At 42.9% G+C, this 13,563-nt stretch overlaps 1 pseudogene; it reads left to right on the top strand.

The window, feature by feature from the left end:
• Positions 1-8,434: 8,434 nt before the first annotated feature.
• Positions 8,435-10,182, top strand: LOC138999821 (importin subunit alpha-5-like; annotated as a pseudogene).
• Positions 10,183-13,563: the final 3,381 nt, after the last annotated feature.

Below are 13,563 nucleotides of genomic sequence, written 5' to 3' on the forward strand. Positions count from 1 at the left end.
AGCTAGTCCACTCCCAGGGGAGGCACTTACAGTCCAAGGATATTTTGCCTTATACGTACTTCCATTTTGTTATGCACTCATTTTGTAATAGTTGGTCTCCTAAAGATGTGGGAAAGGCCGGTCTCGACACTCCAATCTTCCCGCTGGCCCTAAAAGTCTCTCTTTACACCTTGACTTAGCTTACTTGTGTATTCCTGTGGGACTTCCCTATTTCTTATAAGGGAAAGAAAGAACCAGACACTCAGAAGCAACTTCAGGGTGTTCGGCCAACCAATAGGGTGTTCTTTCACCTCCTCACCAGAGGGAGGCTCCCTGTGCTAACACAAGGCAACTCTCGTAGGCTATAAGTGCCCACCCGACATTGAACCTGTCCAGGCTCTTTTCTAGTTCACTCGCTGTGCCGTGGGGGAGGGCGGGGGGGGAACGTGTGGCCATTTGGGCCTTCATTTTAGAGGAAAAAAACACTTTAACTGAAAATGAAACTATAGAGATCTATTTCTGCAGAAGAGAGCTTTTAGCTCTTCTCCTCCCCTAATGATAGTGATGGTGACTGCTTTTATTAACATACTAGTGGCCCGGTGCACAAAATTTGTGCACATTAAAAGGGAATTAGTTAGAGGAAATATTTTAATGTTCCTATTTGCCCTTTCTCTATAATAGAAGTGTCAGAGATGAAAGGAAATAAGAAAAATGTATATGAAAATAATATATGGATGTATTAATAAATAAACAATAACAAAATGATATAACAACAACAAACACATGATATGAAAACAACAAAAACACTCCGGCGGCAGGCACCCCCCTCCCCCCCCCCTCCCCCCGGGGCTGAGGGGACTGGGCACTGCCATCTTTGTGAGGATGTGGTGGTCAATTAGCAAATTCCCTCTTTATTATATAGGATGATTGACGTATAACATTGTATGAGTTTAAGATATTCAGTGTTGATTTGATACAGTTACTTATCGCAGTATGATTACCACTGTAGCATTAGCTAACACCTCTATCATGTCACAGAATTATCATTTCTTTTTGTAGTGGAACAATTAAGATCTAGTTGTTGTTTTTTATTATTTAAAGTATTACAAATAGTAGTACATATATCTCCTTTTTCCCCCATTGACCTCCCCCTGGCCTTCCCTTTCGCCCAGCACATGCCCTCACCCGCTCACCTCCCCAGTATCTGTGTCCATTGGTTACCCTTATATGCATGCATACAAGTCCTTCAGTTGATCTTTTACCCTTCCCCCAACCCTCCCCTGCCTTCCCGCCACAGTTTGACAGTCTGTTCGATGCTTCTTTGTCTGTGTATCTATTTTTGTTCTTCAGTTTAGGATGTTCATTATATTCCACAAATGAGTGGCATCATGTGATATTTATCTTTCTCTGACTGGCTTATTTTGCTTAGCATAATGCTCTCCAGTTCCATCCATGCTGTTGCAAATGGTAAGAATTCCTTCTTTTTTACCGCAGCGTAATAATCCATTGTGTAGGTGTACCTCAGTTTGCTAACCCAGTCATCTGCTGATGGGCATTTAAGCTGTTTCCAAATCTTAGCTATGGTGAATTGTGCCTCTATGAACATAGGGTTGCATATATCCTTTCTCGTTGGTGTTTCTGTTTTCTTGGGTTATATAATTAGAAGTGGTATTATTGGGTCAAATGGCAGTTCTATTTTTAGTTTTTTGAGGAAATGCCATACTGTTTTCCACAGTGACTGCACCAGTCTGCATTCCCACCAGCAGTGCACAAGTGTTCCTTTTTCTCCACGTCCTCTCCAGCACTTGTCGTTTGTTGGTTTGTTGATAGAGCCAATCTGACAGGTGTGAGATGGTACCTCATTGTTGTTTTGATTTGCATCTCTCAGATGATTAGTGACTTTGAGCACATTTTCATATGTCTCCTGGCCTTCTGTCTGTCCTTTTTCAAAACATGTCTATTTAGGTCCTTTGCCTATTTTTTTGACTGGATTGTTTATCTTCCTTTTATTAAGTTGTATGAGTTCCCTATAAATTTTGGAGATTAAACCCTTATGGGAGATAACATTGGCAAATATGTTCTCTCCTGCAGTGGGCTTTCTTGTTGTTTTGTTGGTGGTTTCTTTTGCTGTGCAGAAGCTCTGTATTTTGATGTAGTCCCATTTGTTTATTTTCTTAGTCTCCATTGCCCTAGGTCCTAGGAGCTGTATCAGTGAAGACATTGCTACAACAAATGTCTGCTATTTTGCTGCCTATGTCTTCTTCTAAGATTTTTATGGTTTCCCGTCTTACGTTTAAGTCCTTTATCCATTTTGAGTTTATTTTTGTGTATGGTGTAAGTTGGTAGTCTAGTTTCATGTTTTTGCATGTATCTGTCCAATTCTTCCATTTATTGAAGAGACTGTCTTGACTCCATTGTATGCTCTTGCCACCTTTGTGAAATATTAATTGAGCATAATGGCTTGTGTCGATTTTTGGTTTCTCTGTTCTGTTCCACTGGTCTATATGTCTGTTCTTGTGCCAGTACCAGGCAGTTTTGAGAACTGTGGATTTGTATTATAGTTTTATATCTGGTATTGTGATCCCTCCAACTTTGTTCTTCTTTCTCAGGGTTGCTGTGGCTATTCAGGGCCTCAATTTATTCCAGATGAATTTTTGGAGAGTTTGTTCTAGGTCTTTGAAATATGCTGTTGGTGTTTTAATGGGGAGTACATTGAATCTGTAAATTGCTTTGGGTAGTATGAACATTTTAATTATGTTGATTCTACCAACCATCAACATGGTATATTCTTCCATTTGTTTATGTTTTCCTCTATCTCTTTTTTTCAGCGTCCTATAGTTTTCTGAGTACAAGTCTTTCACCTCCTTAGTTAAGTTTATTCCTAGGTATCTTTTTTTTTTTTTTTTAGTTTCTCTTTCTGTGAGTTCATTATTGGTGTATAAAAAAGCCATAGACTTCTGGGTGTTAATTTTCTATCCTGCTACATTGGCAAATTCATTTATTACATCTAGTAGTTTTTTGATGGAGTCTTTAGGGTTTTCTATGTACAATATCATGTCATCTGTGGATAATGACAATTTTACTTCTTCTTTTTTTATTTGGATGCCTTTTATTTCTTCTTCTTGTCGGATTGCTATGGCTAGCACTTCCAGCACTATGTCGAACAGGAGTGGTGAGAGTGGGCATCCCTGTCTTTTTCCTGTTCTTAGTTTTGCCCATTGAGTATAATGTTAGCTATAGGTTTGTCATATAAGGCTTATATTATGTTGAGGTATGATCCCTCTATTCCCACTTAGCTGAGAGTTTTTCTCAGGAAAGGGTGTTGGATTTTGTCAATGCTTTTTCTGCATCAATGGATATGATTATATAGTTTTTATCTCTCAATTTGTTTATGTGGTGTATCACGTTTATTGTGGATATTGTACCATTCTTGCATCCCTGGAATAAATCCCACTTGGTCATGATGTATGATTTTTCTAATGTAATGCTGGATCCAATTTGCTAGAATTTTTTTGAGGATTTTTAGCATCTATGTTCATCAGGGATATTAGCTTGCAATTTTTTTTTTTTTTGTAGTGTCTTTATTTTGTTTCGGGATTAGGGTAATGCTGGCTTCATGGAAAGAGCTTGGAAGTGTGCCTTCCTCTTGAATTTTTTGGAATAATCTGAGGATAGATTTTAGTTCTTTTCTGAATGTTTGGTAAAACTCCCCTGTGAAGCCATCCGGTCCAGGGATTTTGTTTGTTGGAAGTTTTTTTTATTACTGCTTCAATTTCATCACTACTTATTGGCCTATTCAGGTTCTTTGATTCCTCTTGATTGAGTTTTGGAAGGGTGTGTTTTTCTAGGAATATGTCCATTTCGTTGAGGTTGTTCAGTTTGTTGAAGTAGAGTTGTAGTATTTTTTTACAATCCTTTTTTATATCTTTGGAGTTGGTTGTTACTTCACCTCTTTCATTTCTGATTTTGTTTATTTGGGTCCTCTCCCTTTGTTTATTGGTGAGGCTGGCTAGAGGTTCATCAATCTTGTTTATACTTTCAAATAACCAGCTCTTGGTTTCATTGATCTCTCGGGGTTTTTTTTTTCTCTATGGCATTTATTTCTGCTCTAATCTTTATTATTTCCTTCCTTCTGCTCACACTAAGCTTTTCTTGTTGCTCTCTTTCTAATTTTTCAAGTTGCAGGGTTAGATAATTTATTATCATTTTTCTTGTTTTTTGATGTAGACCTGTAGAGCTATGAACTTCCCTCTTAGAACTGCTTTCACTGTGTCCCATAGATATTGGATTGTTGTGTTTTCATTGTCAGTTGTTTCCAGGATGTTTTTTATTTCTTTTTTGATCTCTTTGGTAACTCAATCATTGTTTAATAGTATGCTAATCCACCTCCAAATGTTTGAATTTTTGTGATTGTTTTTATTGTAGTTGATTTCTAATTTTATGCCATTGTGATCTGAGAGGATGCTTGGTATGGTTTCAATCTTCTTGAATTTGGAGAGACTTTGCCTGTGTCCCAATATCTTTGAAAATGTCACATGGGTGCTTGAGAAGAATGTATATTCTGTATCTTTGGGGTGGAATGTTCTGAAGATGTTGATTTAGTCCATCTGATCTAGTGAGTCGTTTAGGATTGCGGTTTCTTTGCTGATTTTTTGTCTAGAGGATTTATCCAGTGATGTTAATGGGATATTAAAGTCTCCTGCTATGATTGTATTGCTGTCGATCTCTCCCCTGATATCTTCCAGAAGTTTTTTTATGTATTTGGGTGCTCCTATATTGGGTGCATATATGTTTACCAGAGTTATATCCTCTTGTTGTATCAATCACTTTAGAATTATGAATTGGCCTTCCTCGTCTCTTATTATGGTCTTCACTTTGAGGCCTAATTTGTCAGATATAAGTATTGCTACCTCAGCTTTTTTTTTTTAATTTCCATTTGCCTGAAAGATATTTTTCCATCCCTTCACTTTCAGTCTGTGTGAGGCCCTTGTTCTAAGGTGGGTCTCTTATAAACAGCATATATATAGGTCATGTTTTCTTATCCATTCAGTCACTCAATGTCTTTTGATTGGAGCATTTAAGCTGTTTACATTTAGCATTATTATTGATAAATACTTGTTTGTAGCCATTTCTATTCTTTATGCCTGTGTTCCTGCTTCTCTTTCTATTTCTTCTTTTTACAACATTCCCTTTAGCATTTCTTGCATTGCTGGCTTGGTAGTGATAAACTCCCTTATCCTTTTTTTGTCTGCGAAGCTCCTGATTTCACCTTCAATTTTGATTGATAGCCTTGCTGGATAAAGTATTGTTGGATTCAGTCCTTTGTTTTGCATCACTTTGTATACTTATTCCATTCCCTTCTGGCTTGATGTGTTTCTGTTGAGAAATCATTTGATAATCTGATAGGGGATCCTTTGTAGGTAACTCTCTGTCTCTCTCTTGCAGTCTTTAAGATTCTCTCTTTGTTGTTAACATTTGTCATTGTAATTATGACATGTCTTGGTGTAGGTCTTTTAGGGTTCATCTTGCTTGGGACTCTCTGTACTTGTGTGACTTTTTTCTTCCCCATATCTGGAAAGTTTTCTGTCATTATTTCTTCAGATATATTCCCTAATCCTGGCTGCTCTTCTTGTCCTTCTGGCACCCCTATTATATGTATGTTACTTCATTTCATGTTGTCCCAAAGCTCCCTTAGGCTTTCCTCCTGCTTTTTAATTTTTTTCAGTTGCTGTTCAGATGGACTTGTTTCTCTGCCTTATCTTCTAACTCATTAATTCGATCCTCTGCTTCTTCTAGTCCACTGTTGAAACCTTCCATCGCATTTTTTTATTGTAGCTACATCACTTTTGATTTCTTCCTGATTTTTGCATAGGTTGTTGATTTTCTCATCCATCCAGTTTATGAACTGTACGACCATTACTCTGAATTCTTTTTCTGACATATTGCATGCCTCAGTTTCACTTATCTCCTTTTTTGGTGATTTCTCTTTTTCTTTCCTTTTGGGGTTGTTTCATTGTCTCCACATTCTAGCTATCACCAGGAGGTCCAAGTGCCAAGTTGTGGGGGCCTGAGCCATGTGCAGCAGGAGCATCATGCCACCTGAGTGTCACTGAAGAGCTCAGACACCAAGATGTGTGGCTGCTGTGGTCAGCAAGAGCCGTGCACGCCAAGAATCAGAGTCCCTGCATGCCTGTGCCAAGAATTGGAGTCACTGGCACTTGGTGTGGCTGTGCATGCACACTTAGAATCAGGGTCCCCGCATGCCCATGCTGAGAAACAGAGTCCCCAAGCACGTGCCGGGAATCAGAGTCTCCGTGTGCGCTCGTCAATAATCAAAGTCCCTGGCCTGCTAGGGGGGAAGGGTTGCACAGCCTCCCAGTGTCAGCAGGAAGCCTGCTCGCACTCCACTGGTTGTGCAGGCCTTATGCTGCTGCAGAGGGCTGGAGGGGTGGGGGATGTGCTCTGTGACTCAGAGAAATCTGCAGCCAGGATTTCTGGAATCTCAATGTCCCTGGGTCTGAAGCTGTGGTAGCTGGTCTTTGTCCAGAGTGGCTGTAGTGTCCTGGTTTGTGTCTGAGGCCAGTCTGGGTGGTGGTGAGGCTAGAATCCTAGTCACAGCAGTTCTGCCCTTCAAGATGGCTTGGTTTCTGTGCCAGCGTCGGCCGCCTGGGAGTGTATGCAGTGGCAGTGGGGTCTCACAGTCTAAGATTGTCCGATCCGCCAGCTCCCAAAAGTCCTGCAGGATCTAACTGTCCCTAGCTCACACACACACTCACCACACATGTATACACACTGCTCTTTCGCTCCCTTACTCTCTCTCCCTGCCGTCTTGCCAGTCGCCATCTTCCGAGACCAAGATCTAGTCTTTTAGCAACTTTGATGTTTATAATACTACTAGAGACCCGGTGCACAAAAATTTGTGCACTCGGGGGGGAAGGAGGGGGGTCCCTCAGCCTGGCCTGTGCCCTCTCGCAGTCTGGGACCCCTCGGGAGATAACGGCCTGCTGGCTTAGGCCTGCTCCCGGGTGGCAGAGGGCAGGCCCAATCCCTAGGTGCAGCCCCTGGTCAGGCTCAGAGCAGGGCCGATTGGGGAGTTGGGGCGCCGTCCCATCATGCACAGAGCAGGGCGGATCGGGAGGTTGTGATGCCACCCTCAGTCACGCTCAGGGTAGGGCTGATTGGGGGGTTGGGGCACCGCCCCCTATCACACTCAAGGCAGGGTCAATGGGGAGGTTGCGGCACCACCCCCTGTGATGCACAGAGCAGGGCCCATCAGGGGGTTGGGGCGCTGCCCCCTGTCACTCACAGAGCAGGGCCCATCAGGGGGGTTGGGGCTCCGTTCCCTGTCACACACAGAGCAGGGCCCATCAGGGGGTTGGGGAGCTCCCCCCTGTCACGCACAGAGCAGGGCCCATCAGGGGGTTGAGGAGCTCCCCCCTGTCACACACAGAGCAGGACGGATCAGGGGGTTGGGGCGCTTGCACCCTGTCACACTCAGGGCAGGGCCAATGGGGAGGTTATGGCTCTACCCTGTCACACACAGAGCAAGGCCCATGGAGGGGGGTTGGGGCGCCACCCTCTATCACCCACAGAGCAGGGCCGATCAGGGGAATGGGACGCCACCACTGTCACACTCGGGGCAGGGCCTATGGAGAGGTTATGGCTCTACCCTGTCACACACAGAGCAGGGCACATGGGGGCGGGGGGGGGGGGGTTGGGGCGCCACACCTTGTCACACACAGAGCAGGGCCAATCAGGGGATTAGGGAGCTCCCCCCTATCAGACACAGAGCAGGGCTGATCGGGGGTTGGGGCGCCTTTCCCTGTCCCGAACAGAGCAGGGTGGATAGGGAGGTTGTGGCCCCACCCCCTGTCACACACAGAGCCGCAGGGCGATCAGGGGTTTTGGGCGCTGCCCCCTGTCACACTGATCCCAGTGCCGGGAGCCTCGCTGCTCCACTGATCCCGGTGCTGGGAGGCATATTACCCTTTTACTATATAGAATAGAGGCCTGGTGCATGGGTAGGGGCTGGCTGGTTTGCCCTGAAGTGTGTTCTGGATCAGGGTGGGGGTACCCACTGGGGTGCCTGGCAAGTCTGGCTGAGGGGCTGAGGGCTGTTTTCCGGGTGGCGAGTGACTAAAGCTCCCAACCGCTCCTGTTTTCTTCTTTTTTTTTAATTCTGGGCCAGCTTTAGCTCTGAGGCCTCGCTGCTGAAAACATGGACACAATGTTTCAGTCCAGCTGGGTTTCAGTCCGCCAGTTTCTGGGGTTTTGTTTACCTTCTTATTTGCAACATAGTACATAGTTGCTTAGAGTTGCAACTGAGAGGCTGGCAAGTGAGGCGGGGAACGTTGGAGTCCGCAGCAAGCAAGCAAACCTCATGCTTGCTTCAGTGCCTGGCTGCTGGCCGCCATCTTGGCTGACAGTTAATTTGCATATACTCACTGATTAGCCAATGAAAAGGGTAACGGTCGTATACTAATTACCATGTTTCTCTTTTATTAGTGTAGATTTTTGAAATACAGCATTCCAGCTCTAGCTGGTTTGGCTCAGTGGATAGAGCCTATACCCATGGACTGAGATTCCTGGGTTTGATTGGGGTCAAAGGCACATACCTTGGTTGCAGGTGTACAAGGCATGTGGCACCAGGATCAGTTGCCGTAAGCCTGAAATCGTGACTACCCCAGGAAAAGAGAACTTTTGCCTGAAAAGTTATAAATATAAGTCCCTGAACCCTGATGAGATGCACAGGAGGAGGGAAGAAGGACTGCAGATTCGTAAGCAGAAAGGAGAAGAGCAGTTAGTCAAGCGAAGAAATTTCGCTACAGCAGAAGAAGAAACAGAAGAGGAAGTTATGTCAGATGGAGGCTTCCATGAGGCTCAGATTAATAATATGGAAATGGCACCAGGTGGTGTCATTACTTCTGACACGATTGAAATGATATTTTCCAATAGCCCAGAGCAGCAACTTTCAGCAACGCAGAAATTCAGAAAACTGCTTTCAAAAGAACCTAATCCTCCTATTGATGAAGTCATCAGCACACCAGGAGTAGTGGCCAGGTTTCTAGAGTTCCTCAAATGAAAAGAGAATCAGCTTGGGTATTGACAAATATTGCTTCGGGAAATTCTCATCAGACCCGGATTGTAATTCAGCTAGGAGCTATGCCTATCTTCCTAGAGTTGCTCAGCTCAGTTTGAAGTAGTCTAAAAGCAGGCAGTCTGGGCTCTTGGCAACACTGCTGGAGATAGACTATGTGCAGGGACTATGTCTTAGACGACAACATGCTTCCCCTCTCTTGCAGTTATTTTCAAAGGAAAACTGCCTGGCTATGACCTGGAATGCTGTGTGGGCTTTGTCTAATCTCTGTAGAGGGAAAAGTCCACCTCCAGAATTTGCAAAGGTTTCCCCCTTTCTGAATGTGTTTTCCTGGTTGCTATTTGTCAGTGATGCTGATGCCTGTTGGGCCCTCTCAAATCTATCTGATGGACCTAATGATAAAATTCAAGCAGTCATTGATGCAGGGATGTGTAGACTTGTGGAGTTGCTGATGCATAATGATTACAAAGTGGTTTCTTCTGCTTTGTGGGTCATGGGAAACATTGTCACAGGGGATGATATTCAGACACAGGTAATTTTTAATTGCTCCACTCAGCAGAGTTTATTGCATTTGCTGAGTAGCCCAAATGAATCAATCAGGAACTAGGACTCAGAGCCAGACTGTGATAGATGGCAACATTTTCCCAGCCCTCATTAGTATATTAAAAACTGCTGAGTTTCGGACAAGGTGAGAAGCTGCTTGGGCCATCACAAATGCAACTTCTGGAGGATCAGCTGAACAGATCGTAGAACTGGGTTGTATCGAGCCACTCTATGATCTCCTTGTGGTCATGGACCCTAAGATTGTACAGGTTGCCCTAAATGGCTTGGAAAAATATCCTGAGGCTTCGCGAGAACAAGAAGCCAAAAGAAATGGCACTGGCATTAATCCTTACTGTGCTTTGACTGAAAAAGCTTATGGTCTGGATAAAACTGAGTGCCTACAGAGGCATGAAAACCAGGATATCTACCAGAAGGCCTTTGATCTTATTGAGCATTACTTCGGTACTGAGGATGAGGACAGCAGCATTGCACCCCAGGTTGACCTTAGCCAGCCGTATGTCTTCCAGCAGTGTGAGGCTCCTATGGAAGGCTTCCAGCTTTGAGGCACTACACTGCTTTCATGTTCCTGTGTCAGACCAGAGTCACGTCCTCTTGTGGAGCCCACGGTCCTCATGGAGCTGACTTCTGAAATGTTTTCCATAATACTGTTTGCACTCACTTGCTTGCCTTGCACACCTGCTCTCTTACACACATCTGGAAAACCTCTGGCTTTCTGTGGTGGGATATCCTTCTAAGGAAAGAGTAACCAGAACGACCCACTCTTAAGGAAAATCCCTCGGCTTTGGAGATCTGCACTTCTATATTCTAAGAGTCATGGAAAATGTACATATTCATGTGGCTTTCTTACTTTGTGGCAGAAAAAAAGAGGACTCCTCCTAATTCCCTTTTAAGTGGGGGAAAAAATACTGACATTAAAAAGATGACTAAAACTTTATCTTGAGTTTCACACAACTGCTTGCAACAAGGGAGATGTTTAGACCTGTTATGTACTTCAGAGTACTTCTCATGCGTTCTTCCACAGTGAACCCTGCTGGCTTTTTTTTTTTTTAATTTGCATTAAATTCTAACTGAGATTGGATGGTTCTCTTTACTCTATTGGCGCCTTTTTTCACAGATCTTCAAGTTAAACCATCTGCTCTCTCACCTTCAGCCTTCAGTGAATGTGCGTTCTAGTTGTCAGGAAAGCTGAAGAATTAACACTGATTCTCTCACGTGATACTGATTTGAAGATTTTTACTTCTTGTGTGAATTTTGGGACACCCTGTATTTTGGTAAATGTTGGGGGCCTAAGCTGTTCACGCTTTATGGTGAATTTATAACATAAGAGCAAGAATTTCAAGGAAGGGAAGAGGATAAGCAGTATTTTTTTCCCCACTTAAAAGGGAATTAGGAAGAGTCCTCTTTTTTTCTGCCACAAAATAAGAAAGCCACATGAATATGTACATAAAATAAAAATAAAAACCTCCAATTTTCCCAACTTAACCAGCGTGATTAGAGGCTGTGTTTCTGCATTTAAGCAGGTGTTTCAGGCTTTGTGGTCCTGATAAGGTCCTCATTAAATTTTAATGTTCACCCTTGGTGCTTTTTCCCTCTGTGATTGGCAGAGAATGCGTACTTTTAAAGGTTACTTAGGGACTTTTTCTTTCTTTTTAATTGGGTGCAGCTTGATTTTAATGTGTGCATGCTGCATATATGAATATATGTTCCCTTTAATGTGTCATCCTTATCTTGAACAAATAACTATCTTCTCAACATGACCTATTTAACCCAAATAAGGGCAGTGATCTTTTTTATATAACCTAGTTATTCCCTCCCTAAATCATATCATTTCACATCCTCCTAGTTAGTATGGCCCAGTTGAAGTTGCCTTCCTCCTTGTCATCAAATAAAAACGGTTTCTGCCTTCTGGCTCATTTAATGATGACTGCAGTCTGTACCTGCAAAAGGCGCTTCTAGTACTGTCTTAGTGATCTACACTTGAGCTTGGACTAGAACAAAAAAAATAAGTTTAATTACCCAGAGAACTGCAACTGAACATACGACTTCTTGGTGGTAGTTGGCCATCTTGACTCAATGTTGGGACACACTATCAGAGGAGACTTATGTTTGTTAGCGTGCGATTCAAAATGAATTCTGAAGGAAAAGTTGCTCATTTCTGTTTTAGAGAATACCCTTTTAATCCTCTTTAATCTTGTCCTCTTCTAGAATTTATTTTAACCCCACAGTGTAAGTAATTGGAAGTTCCCCTGATAAGCTATTTATACATCTCTGGTAAATCCTGCTCAACGTTAGGGATAATCAGAGCTCTCATACCTCATCATGTTGTCATTTAAGCAGTCAACTTATGTGACCTGGTTTAGATTTTTTTAAAAATCCACTTCATTTAAGGTAGAAAGGTAACAAAAACAATGGACATTTAGCCAAGCCTGTGACACTGTCTTCACATCTAGCTTGTAGTTGTGTCTGTGCTCTGGATGGATACCATCTGATGTTTGTGTGTCATTGGTGGAGCAGCCACTGCAAAACTAGTCAACTCTCACTTTTTTAAAAATATATTTTATTGATTTTTTTTTACAGAGAGGAAGGGAGAGAGACAGAGAGTTAGAAACATCGATGAGAGAGAAACATCCATCAGCTGCCTCCTGCACACTCCCCACTGGGGATGTGCCCGCAACCAAGGTACATGCCCTTGACTGGAATCGAACCTGGGACCCTTCAGTCCGCAGGCCGGCGCTCTATCCACTGAGCCAAACCGGTTAGGGCTCAACTCTCATTTATAGCTGTTAATTTTTCTAGTGCTGCTTTGTGCTGAAAGCACATTTTAGTTTACTGCACTTGACCTGTAAAAGACTTTGATTCTTTGGAATTTTAGGGACAAGTTAGGTGGTTAATTTAAAGAAAAACTTTCAGTGTTGCCTTGCCATCACATTAAAATATAACTTCTTTCAGAAGGGTAATAGAAGCATGATTCATAGTAAAAATCTTGGTTTTAGCTTTGAAAAATAAATAAGTAAATAAATAAATAATAAAAATCAATAGATAAAAATTGTTTTAAAAAATAGCTCTGCTAGAGTTATGCTAATTTTGCTTGAACCTTCCTATAGAGCAGTGGTTCTCAACCTTCTGGCCCTTTAAATACAGTTCCTCATGTGACCCAACCGTAAAATTATTCTCGTTGCTACTTCATAACTGTAATGTTGCTACTGTTATGAATCGTCATGTAAATATCTGATATGCAGGATGGTCTTAGGCGAACCCTGTGAAAGGGTCATTCGACCGCCAAAGGGGTCGAGACCCACAGATTGAAAACCACTGCTATAGAGCCTTGCAGAAGCCTCAAGTTTGGGGTCTCAGATGAGCAGGGGTCAAAGGACAAGGAGGAAAGAGATTTAGAAATTTCTTGCTCTTCCTTGGATCCCTGTTGGCACCCAGATGTCTGCAGTCATCACCCTCCCCTTGCCCCGTCCATTCTCCCTTCCCTTGAATTCTGAGCCCTCTTAAGATGGATTTAAGGAAGCCCCAAAGGCACCCCGTCTTCTCAAGCTGGTCCTTCTTAATCATTAAACCTTCCCTTACTCCAAACTCTGACCTTTTGAATTTTGGTCTTTGAAGCATCGGGCACATGGGCCTTGAAGTTGTAGCAATGATCCCAGGCTTCTTCACCTATACACAGACTCTGAGACCTGCCTGTTCATAGGTCTCACCCTGTCGATAGCCAATGTTGTGACTGTGTTAGGGGGAGAAATGGACAGTGGGGAATAGCTATGGTTATAAGAAATATTAGTCATGCCTTGTTAACCATGATTGTTCTGTTCTGATTAGAGAAAACACATTCTATCCTGGCTGAGAGTTGTATGCCCTGGCACATGGGAGCCAGCACTGGAATGCAGTCCATCCTCCTTTCCTGAGAACTACCTATCATT

This window comes from Myotis yumanensis, unplaced genomic scaffold (genome assembly GCF_028538775.1).
Source record: "Myotis yumanensis isolate MYYU_CA2020_CCGP unplaced genomic scaffold, mMyoYum1.0.hap1 SCAF_23, whole genome shotgun sequence".
NCBI classification, from domain to species: Eukaryota; Metazoa; Chordata; class Mammalia; order Chiroptera; family Vespertilionidae; genus Myotis; species Myotis yumanensis.